We start from the raw sequence: 11486 nt of genomic DNA, 5'->3' as shown, positions 1-11486 counted from the left end.
TGGGTCTGCAGTGTCTGGGCGATGTGGAACACTGTGGAGATTGACAAGCGATCATATAGGTTTCAATTTTCAAAGGACTACTGTTAGACTAGTAACCACCAATGCCCACTGAACAAGCTCATTCTATTTGTCATCATTACAAACGTATACAATCAACATCATCATCTTGTTAAACTTTTGACAAATTATAATTTAATCCAGCACACAGTTGAAAGAGGTAGACGAGATGTTAGAAAGGATTCATTATCTAGTGATGATACGTCTAGTTTGGCAATTAAATAGTTTACTTTTGTTTTCATATAGGCACGACTGCAGATGTCATGCAGGTATCGGCAGACAGAAGTTACAACATTACTATGGGTGTTGAAAACACAATCCCATTTGAAAAACTCACCTTTCTGTACTGGCCATTTCCCAGGTTGTTTTTGTGCAAAGTGTTCACCTAGACTGCTCAGTGAGCCCTGCTCAGTTGATGTAATCTGTTACAATGGTTGAGGGTTAGGGTTAGCTCTTCTTAGTTCACTTCCTGATCCAGAACCAGCCCTATGTTGGTTTGAATACAGCCAGAATTTCAGAATATCTGGTAACCTTGTTTGAGGTACCGCCACTCAGTCCATTATACTATGTCTATTCAAATCCAAACCCTGCCGATGCTTGTATTTCCAATTTGGTGTTTTCAGACAGAGTGAAACTAAATGGTTTGTTTGAGGTAGTGCAGGAGAAACAGACTTTTCTGGTTAATGTTTACTCATAATATTTGCTGCTTGAGTCAAAGGAGAGGCCTAGTGATAAGGTATGTATACAACGGTTCTGTTGGTTCAGTCTCTTTACTGATTTGTTTTTGATAAAAACTACTTACTGACCTGACATTAAGTGGACAGAATTGTGGCGAGAAAGTCCTTCCAACATTTGGGTGTGAAAACAAATTTTACACTGATAATAACATCAAGCAAAAAACTGTTTAATGTAAAAAAGGAAAAAAAAGAAGATATTTGACATCACAGATTTAATTATTTTCATAATGAATCAGAATGTTGTTTTTGAGTAACAACTACGAACAACATTATAGTCCAACACTGTTTAAATAACATTGTAGATGCAAACCATCAGTACACTGTAAAATCTTGAGTGTGAATCAAATGGACACTCTCAGAGTTAATATATCGCTGAGGATTTTACTGTGTAGTGCCACTGATGGCCACAGTTCTACGATATTGTCATGGCAAACCCTTCACTTATAGGAAACACTGATCATTGTGCTATACAATTAGCCACTGGCAAACTTTATAAAATGGTTAAGTACTTATCACGCCAGCAGATGGCGCACTCTCACCTTTTCTTTGAGACATTTTCACTGGAAAACATTGGCACACATAAACAAGTTGGAATTTCAGTCTATTTTCCACATGTTCAACTTGACGGAGCACACAGGGAGCATTTTATATTCTTCATATACACCACAGCCAACTGATCAACCGGTTACAAACTCAGCGGATCAGTACTAGCCAGCTGAGTCACATTATTAAGTTGACCTTCCCATTGTTTCATCCATCTGTCCTCTGGAAGCACAGTGCGTTTTGCTCTTGGAAAAAAGCTGCAGCACAGTGTGTCATTGTCCTGCCCTTTAAATGAATCTTGATGGATTGTACCACTCTGCTGTTTCCCGAGGCTGTGTCCACTACGGCCTCTGTTTCTCTGTGTCTCCAGTCTCCACCCCAGTAGTAGAAATAGCCTGTAAATATCCCTGGGTGCTTTCCTTTGTGCATCTTTTCTTTACCCCTTTTCCACAAAGGGATCACAGATCTAACGTTCATCTGGAGGAGAAGGGAGAATGTTGCCTTATGCAGCTCTGCTCTCACTAAACTGGTCATATCACTTGGGTCCACATCTGAAGGATTGAAGGAAGGATGCTTGTGGTATGTATTTACAGTAGAGGAATCGGTTCTTTGTCTCATCTTCAGACGGGCTGTAGCGGCTGCACTCTGGAGCCCTGGTACTGGGGCTTTCCACAGCAGCAGCAGTGGACACAGGACAACACGATCAGGAACAAAAACGTGACTGCATGGAAGGAGAGAAGGGGTTCGGGGTAGAGGGGTTTGGTAGGCAAGAAGGGAGGGGGCATAATGGAAGATAGGTCAGACTATTTTGTGACTGTTAAAACCTGATTTATACTTTACTATCATACGACAGAGTCGCACACCAACAATAGCCCATTGCGAGCTTGTAGATCTCTTATTTTTGTCAGTGTGTTTTTGTGTATACAGGTCGTCTCTTTTATTTCACTATTATAACTCAAGTAGAAGTACAAATGTAGCTACTACTCTAAGTAACAGTTACTTAGTTACATATGGTCACTGTCACTGGAAGGGCCAGTGTGGCATCCTGACCATAACCATTTCAATAAATTCATCCTACCAACCAATCACTCCCCAATTCAGTGATGCTCTTCACTTAAATGAGGTTCAGAGCTAACTTAAGTAGAACATTCTCCCAATTGAGCCATACCAGGATAACAGTATACGCTCTGTAATTACTACCTTTCCAAAAGCAGTCGAGCACAAAACTTTCTCAAACATCTACTGAAGTATCACTGCTTTGGGAACACATTCAGTGTTCCGTTTTTCAATGTACTACATGACTAATCTCCTCAGTGACAGTAAACAATAGTACTTTGTAATGAGTTACTTTCCACCCCTGTGGAATACTCACCAACAAAGAGGATGAGTACAGCAAAGGCCCCCAGCTCGAGTGAGCTGGCCTGGGGGAGACCCTGTAGTTTGGTCCACACCTTCTGGAGGATGTCCATCACCTCCTCCTTCACCTCCATCCTGATGGTCAGGGGCTGGCCTCACGAGGAGAGAGAGAGACTCGTGGCAGGGTCAGTGTCCCTGGATAAAACAAAATCCCAAAGACACTTAACTATGAGAGTGTGTAAATTGGTTTGGTTTCATTTAAACACTCTCAGAGTTACACACAGATAAATGAACACAGGGGACCTTACTGTGTGAACACGTTAGCTCAAATGAAGCTGGCCTGGCACACGTGTATAGTAATTTGAAGAGATCCTCCCATCATAGAAATGAATTAGTTATATTTATCTCCAGCTCCACCCTGTCCTTCTGAAGCCACTGTGCAATTTGGTCCGCGTACACTGCAATTACTCTTCAAAGCTGGTGTGTGCATATATGCCCCAGAGCCTTAAAATGATATGTCTTTTGGAGCACTTGCTCATTATAGTACATCACTACCTCTAATTAACCCACTCATTTACTTCCTGTGTGCATGTACAGTACATGTGTGTGGCGTTATGTAGCATGTGTCTTTGCACGTGTGCTGATGTATGTTGTGCGCCCATGTGCGTGTAGGCAAAATTATACTTCATCGCTCACCATAAATAACTGGTAAAGAAAGTCAGTGACGTCATGTGACGACTTCATGAATTCAGTTTATGCATGCTTGATTTGTGGACAGCCTGCACACATCTCTCTCTCTCTCTGCCAGAGTCTGCGTGTACAGTATCTGGACCTGTATACAGTGAAGGAGCACCGTCCTGTCCATTCGGTTTAATTATAAACATGCCAGAGACTATTTCAGGCCTTGGTATTTCAGAGCAGGGCCTGTCATCATCTCCAGACAGCTGTGAGGGGGCTGCTTATCGTAGGCAGATACAAGAGACGGTGCTATCAGCCAAGATTTTATACCAGTGAGAAGATCAGTGTTAATTTCCAGTAAAACAGGATGTTTCTCAGACACCAAACTGGCAAGTGGCAAGACACAGTTTTTTCCCCTGTTGTTGTGAAACTCAGAAGTGATTGGGGCAGAGGGGGCAGGACTGAGTGAAAAAGCTCATTATCGACATGCATTATTCAAGATGCAATACTTTAATGCCACATCAACACAGTTGTTTGGAATTTCCCTGTCATTACTGATACTTACATCTGTACAGGATCCGGCTCAGGGACCAGGCCAATATTTTTGTTTATTTGTGCATATTTCATACATGTGCATAGCTACACGGTCACACGTTTGGGACTCATGTTCAAGGAGAGCCTCCCCAGCTGTCCCAGGGTTACCTGACCTCTGTTGTTTTCTTTCTGTTGCTGCCCCCCCCCCCCCCCCCCCCCACTGCAATTTCTGCTTTTCTTTGTGCCTCCACCACGCTACCAGATCATGTTAAACAGGAGGCAGAACAGAGCAAGGAACTCAAATATACCATTTAAATGTCATTAAAGAGAAGAATGACTTCTTTGTCTGGGAGATGGAGTAGAATAAAGGCTGTTGTAATATTGTCTGTTAAAGCCCATCATGTCATTAGCCTACTATACATATTTAGCTCTTTTTGTAGCTCTAGCCTGCTGGGCCATTATGATATGCTTTATGTATCCATTCCATTGTTTAATAATATGTAGTGTTGACCTCTTTAACAGCTATAAAACGTGTTCAACACGTCCAGACAATTTAAATAACATTGACACAGGACATACTGTAAGCCTTACAGTGTCCAGTGTCCAGTGACCAGTGTCAACTCGTGTCCCTGCATTATAATGATGTCATCAGTTGAATGACATCATTTGCATTAAACATACTGAGTGAGTAAACATTCAAGAGGCTCTCTTACCTGTGGAGGGTATGCGTCCAAGTTTACATAAAGTGAAGTCACTGGAGCTGCTTAATTGTTCCGTTTTCTCCAGCAAAGAGACAAAACTCAAGTCAGACAACCCTGTATGTACGTGATGTTTCAAAGATCTCTCCTCCTTCTCGCTGCCTGGCACCCTCCCCCTCGTTCTATCCCAGTTGTTTTCTTGTGGTTCTTGACTCTCTCATTTAATTAGCGAGCTCCAATTCGGGCACAGACAACAGGCTAATGACAAATGATGGTCTGTGTTTTTCCTTTCTCAGTCGATCACTGGCAGGCTTGTCTGTAGGCTTGTGTGTAGGGCTGTATAGAAGCAAAGCAGTGCCTCTTTGTACTCTCCTCCTGCTCTGCGTCTGTTTCACTGAAGTTCACTTTCCACCACTGTGTGAGTAACTCCTGTGTTTTGAGGGAGTTTGTGTGTCTCTCCTCCTCTTTCCCCCCTCCCTCCCAGTACAGGCCTCCCTCCCTTCTACTTTCTCCACAGCTCTTTCACTGCATGTGCTCTCTCTCTCTCTCTCTCTCTCTCCTTCTAGTTCCCACCCTCTGCCCTGTCTCCTACCTCTCATTCACCCTTTTTCCACTCCCCCCCCACCTCTCTCTCTCTCTCTCTCTCTCTCTCTCTCTCTCTTTCTCTCTCTCTCTCAAGGGCAGCTGCTCCCGTAGCCAGCGAGGCCTCTGTTTTGTCTTTGGTCACCGTGGAGACCAGGCTCCTTCCACAGAGCAGGAGTAGGGGGTGGGGTGCATGCCTCTATGTGTATGTGTATGTATGTGTGTGCGCTTTCATTTGTCCATCTGGTGTCCACGCAGCACTGAGACACAATGCTAATGGGCTCTGTCTGTCTGTCTGTCTGTCTGTCTGTCTGACGGACGACATGACATCAGCTTGTGACTGCATTTTGTTCTTGTACGCGGATGACTTGGCTCTGCTGGTCTCGGACAGGGACAAGTTGCAAGTTACTTAGCTCTGAACTCGGTAGAATCTGCACCTGGCTCGCTGATAACAAACTCACTCAAAAACATTATAACTGGGTAAAACTGAATCTATTCTCTTTGGGTCCAAAATTAACCTCGGCAAGGCCAATGGCTTCACAGTAAAAGTGGGTGACAATGTTATCACAAGAAAAGATGAAATGACCTACCTGGGTTGCATTTTAGAGGCAAATCTTTCCAGTGATAAAATGGCAACTAAACTAATCAAAAAAGTCAACCAAAGAACAAGATTTTTGTACAGGTTCTCCTCACTGGTCAGTAAGAATACATTGAGGACTCTAACAGGAGCACTCATCCAAAGTCACAGAGTACAGCAACTTGCAATGGGCCTGGTCTACAAGATACTGTACACCACACCACAAAGACACCCATGTACCTGTCAAACTACTTCCAAAACGTCAATAACATCCACAATCACGTTCAACCCAGGTTTGTCTCAAACAAGGGATTAAATCTGTTCTGTTGCTATGCCACCAAAATGTGGAACGCCCTACCAACAGTCATAAAGGACTGTAAATCCCTATTCTCCTTCAAAATCGCTTTAAAAGAGCACTTACAGGAGGCTGCAATTCGTAACTGGCCCCTGTAAAAAGTCAATGCAAACAAATGCCAATAAAAGTATTCAATGTCTGTCTGTCTGTCTGTCTGTCTGTCTGTCTGTCTGTCTAGAAATGACACCTGGTCAAAACAACAAAACAGTTTATCTAAAGTAATGCAAATATAAAACTCAATATTTAGGGGAATAAGTTCTTTAACTACCAAGCTACCAGGGCATAAGCTTGAGCTCAATAGTCACCATTAAGACAGTTAACCAGATGATCCTAAATCATCGACCTTCTGCTGAGAAACTCACAGAATAGCTTTCGCCCCATGCACACAACACTTCAGATAGTGGCACTGAAGAGGAAACTGGAAAGCATCAGAGTGCTGAACCTGTCAGCAGTGATAACCTGCATCTACTTTAAAAAAGGTTCAGGGAGTACATCACGTCACAATCCTCGACCGTGACTCCGCAGATGATATTGCCCTAATCTCCGACACAAAAGAGTAAGGAAGGGATCTACTTCTGGCAGTAAAAATGCAGTGCAGGAAGATCGGCCTCACGCCCAATGCCAAGAAAACAAAAGTAATGGCATTCAACACAGAGGACAGAGCCATTGCTACTGTCAGCAGGACGGTGCTTGAGGAAGTCGAGAACCTCAAATGTCTGGACTGCCTCGATGGAACAAGATCTGAAGGTCCGGAGGGCACTTGCCTGGAATGCCTTGTACAGGATGAGGAGAGTGTGGAAATCTAAGATGGGAGATAACCTCAAGAGGTGGCTGTTCGTGGCTAGAGTAGAATCAGTGCTGCACGGGACCGAGTCATGGACGCTCACAGTACAGCAGGAAAAGGCCCTGGATGTTGTCTACACAAGAATGTTACAAATGACACTTGATGCCACATGGGAGGATCACATCAGAAACTTGTCCCTCTACGGGGGCCTCCTACGGGTCACAGACAGGTCAGAGAGAGAATGATGAGGCTAGCTGGCCGGCCACTGTGTCTTCTGATGGCGAACTCACTGGCACTGTAGGAGGCACAGCTATAGGAGGGGAACACACCACCTATACAATGGACGCACTGCTGTGTGACAGCGGAGCCAGCAACACTGCAGAGCTCTGGACCCTGATGCTGGACAGGAAGGAGTGGGGGGCGGCGATCCAGGAGTTCGGCCAGTTCACACCCTCGCATCGCATCATCTTTAAAGTACTAGCACTGTATTTGCCATCCAGCTGGACCTATATCAAGAGGATAGAGATGACCACAGTGTTTTTTTTTAATACTTTTCCTCTTTAACAACTTTAAAATCTATTATACTTCATTGACTGATGTTCTTAGTCCCCTCCCTTCTCTTTGCCATTTCTTTTTGCTGAATATGTGACATGACCCCGAATATAGGGACATGTGGTTAAATAAGATTTGGTTTAGTAGTTGATCAACTAATCTGTGCTACATTAAGTAGCATGACAGTCGAATGACATGTCATGTCAGGCTACTTAGTCGAATGAAAATTCACAGTCGAATGAAAATTCAGTTACCATACACGCAGAGACGCTGAACACAAAATTTGGAGTGGTCTCTTATTTAGTTGGCCCATTTGAAGCACATTTTCTGTCTGTAAATTCCCTCTCAAAGCTATTACATCTGAGTTAGGTTTTCCCTGAAAGGAAAGGGTACCACCAAGAAAGAACAACAATCCTATTCCTTTACCTTTGTCTTCAGAATGCTTTGCTTTCTGAAACAAAGCTGCAAGGAAATAGTGGTGTGTGTGTGTGTGTGTGTGTGTGTGTGTGTGTGTGTGTGTGTGTGTGTGTGTGTGTGTGTGTGTGTGTGTGTGTGTGTGTGTGTGTGTGTGTGTGTGTGTGTGTGTGTGTGTGTGTGTGTGTGTGTGTGTGTGTGTGTGTGTGTGTCTGGGGAGTGACTGTAATTTCTAAACTCATTTCCAACTCAAGTCAAAACATTTCAATGACCATAGCTCAGTTCCCGGGACATTAGTGTAACTTAAGAGAAAAGGGAGCACAAAGAGTTCTTGCATCTGAATGAGAGTCTCTCTGGGGGTCGTTAAAGTTTAAACCACACTAATGTTGATGAACTGTAAAGCCTTGACGAAACGTCCCTCGTACAACACCAGCATGAGTAATACACTCCATTAGTTCCGCTAGACTCCAAGAGAACTTAGAGAGGTGGTATACGAGTGGGTGTGTTTGTGTGAGAGCAGATGTATTCTCAAATGTGCATGTGCTCACACATACTGGTGTGAATACATGCCCCATTCACATCACTAGCAAATTAAATAAATCTTTGGCAGCCACCTCAACCTGCTCCTAATTAAACAGAACAGACACTGCGTCAGCCAAGAAGGAGGGAAGACAAAACATTGTTCTCTAACATCTAATTTAAACTCAAGAAGATTGTCTCTTGTGGCCTACAACAGTTTGAAACTACACAACATGCTAACACACGGCAACAGAAAAGTGAGCACGCCAAACGTTCTGGATCTGCTCGTCAGACAATTGGCTCTCGTTTCCATTCTGAAGCCGCTGCATAGATTGTGTTAAAATGTCAGTGATGAGTAAGTTGTAAGCTTTGGGTGTAACAATAGATTGATTTGCATCCCTCCCCCATGTGATCAGACGTGGTGAGGTTTGGCGAGGCGGCAGCCTGTTGAGCCAGTCTCCATTCAGCCTTTTGTTTCAACCAGACCTTGTGTGTAACATGATAGGGCTTTAACCCCATGACCCACCGACACTGTCAGAAACAGGGCCTCTGTGAGACAGAATGCACTGGCCGTATGATGTGTGGGGGTGTGTGTGTGTGTGTGTGTGTGTGTGTGTGTGTGTGTGTGTGTGTGTGTGTGTGTGTGTGTGTGTGTGTGTGTGTGTGTGTGTGTGTGTGTGTGTGTGTGTGTGTGTGTGTGTGTGTGTGTGTGTGTGTGTGTGTGGAGTGCACTTTACCCTGCACTCCATTGGCTGTGTGGCAGTGTGTGCTGGCTGCATGTGTGGCGAGGGGCATAGACAAGTAGTCATGTATTTGAGCGTGTATGGCTTTATTTATTTTATGTATGTGTGTGTGGGAGGGGACATCTAGAGCAGGGGTTGGGCATATGGGTCGTAGAAAGGCTGTCTTTGTGCAGGTAACCTTAGCTCAAGCTTTAAATGGAGAGACTCTACAAGGCTCCAAAGTTCTTCATCTGTGCACATGCATGGCTGTGTGTGTGTGTGTGTGTGTGTGTGTGTGTGTGTGTGTGTGTGTGTGTGTGTGTGTGTGTGTGTGTGTGTGTGTGTGTGTGTGTGTGTGTGTGTGTGTGTGTGTGTGTGTGTGTGTGTGTGTGTGTGTGTGTGCGCGCGTGCGTGCGTGCGTGTGTGTGTGGTATATAGGGCTTAAGTGGTTGGAGCAATACAGTATAACCAATTAGTGACAAACATCTAGCATAATGTTTTCCATCTATCAAAAATCACTTAGCATTCACCAGAAAGAGATGTGAAGGAGATGCTCAATAGCATCCATCAGGTCCCTGTCGGGTGGGCGATACATATGTATGGCAGCAAATGACACACACTGCTTTCATTACACAAAACTACCATTTGAATTGCAAAGTTAGTCAGTTCTGCTCTTCTGTAAACAAAGACACAGCTGCTCTGAATGCTAAGAAGAAGGGGCCTGTTGTTAATCAAATCTTTCCATGTCTTGTACTGTTGTTTAACCCTTTGCTGACCTAAATGTCTGATGTTTTTATTAGTTGAGCCATGGAGTGACGGTGAAACTATTGATATACAATGTATGTCACTCTGTCTGCAATGACTCTATATACTGTGTCGGCAATGAAAATTAATATATATTAGATCTGTAAATTAATATCTGATATAACATTTGGTGGTCCAAGCTCAAGGTCAAGAAGGTCAGTTATTGAGTAGTTATTTAGATCGTCTATTTTCAAATAGCCTATGTATAAAATAGGGCTGAAGTGGTTAATGTATAATGATTTATATCTGCAAAGTAACTAGTAACTAAAGTGTTCTAATAATTGTAGTGGAGTAACAGTAAAAGTACTGAAAACTGGAAATACTCCAGTAAAGTAAAAATACCAAAAAATTGTACTTGTACTATTTGAGTAAGTGTACTTAGTTACTTTCCACCACTGGCCCTTTGTTGTTCCTGACAGTGATGCGTCTAGCTTGGCTAGGCACTTTGTGTTGTTGGTGGGAAGCCAGCAAGAAAACATGTCCATGTCATCTGCACTAGTGACCCCTTCTGTTTGGTCAGAGTGGCTGTTCATCAGTGAGGGGATCTGGGGGAGATAGCATGAACCGCTGCAGGTGTCCTGGTGAAACTCCTTGCTGCCAGCCAGGCGAAAAGAATAAAACTAAAGTAAACACATTGTTGTACATACATTTTGAACTACTCATCTTTGAAGACTGATTGCATTTGAAAGTTTGTCTCAAGCCATTTCAATTCACTGCATTACATTTCCTAGATAATCTCAGATAATGATGTAAACTGACAATTTATCTCCCAACATTTCATGCCGCAATTATGCACACCTCTAGGTCACCCTTGTTATTAATAGTATTACAGTGTCTGGTGGCTTTCTACTGTCTGAAAGGTTCAGGTGAGTGAGTGAATGAACTCCTTGAGAAAGAGCAATTCAACAACAGAGGGTGATGACATGTTCCTCTGTCCCGCAAATGAGTGTGTACACTGTCATAATTATTGTCCCACTTCCCACATTTGCGGCATCATCACGAATAAACACAACATGGCTGTGTCTGTCTCATATCTGTGTCTATTTGCCATCTGTGGCACTGTATGAGTGCTTTATCATCATACATTATTAAAATGTAGGGATGTAGGTTAAGTGAGGATAAGTGAATGCACTCTATGTCGCCAGTCTGTCCAAAAAAGCACAGGTGTAACTCTAATGGCTTGCACGCACGCACGCGCACACACAGTCTACACCCACAGATGAGAAATGGCTGTGCTGCATGACAGTACTGTCAGATTCTACCATCCTGGTGGCATTGTAGAGGTGGGCTGTGACATTGTCCTCTGTGGTTGAGTCACTCTGCTGAATCACTCAGTCTTTTTCACCAGGATCCTGGTGTTCCTGTCATATCACCAACCCCATGACCACCAGTATCCTGACTAATAACCCCATCACTCAGTTCTTGGGGGTTACTAGGGGGGGGGGGGGGGTCCCATATGACAGTGAAGTGACAATTTAAGGACTTTTAAGACCTTTTTACTACCTAAAAAAAAAAGACAGAAAAAAAAAAACATTACTGCATCAAAAGTAATCATCAAACTATACCATAAAAAC

Source organism: Gymnoscopelus microlampas (genome assembly GCF_963454915.1).
Source record: "Gymnoscopelus microlampas genome assembly, chromosome: 14".
In the NCBI taxonomy this organism is placed as follows: domain Eukaryota; kingdom Metazoa; phylum Chordata; class Actinopteri; order Myctophiformes; family Myctophidae; genus Gymnoscopelus; species Gymnoscopelus microlampas.
This window is presented reverse-complemented; position numbering follows the sequence as displayed.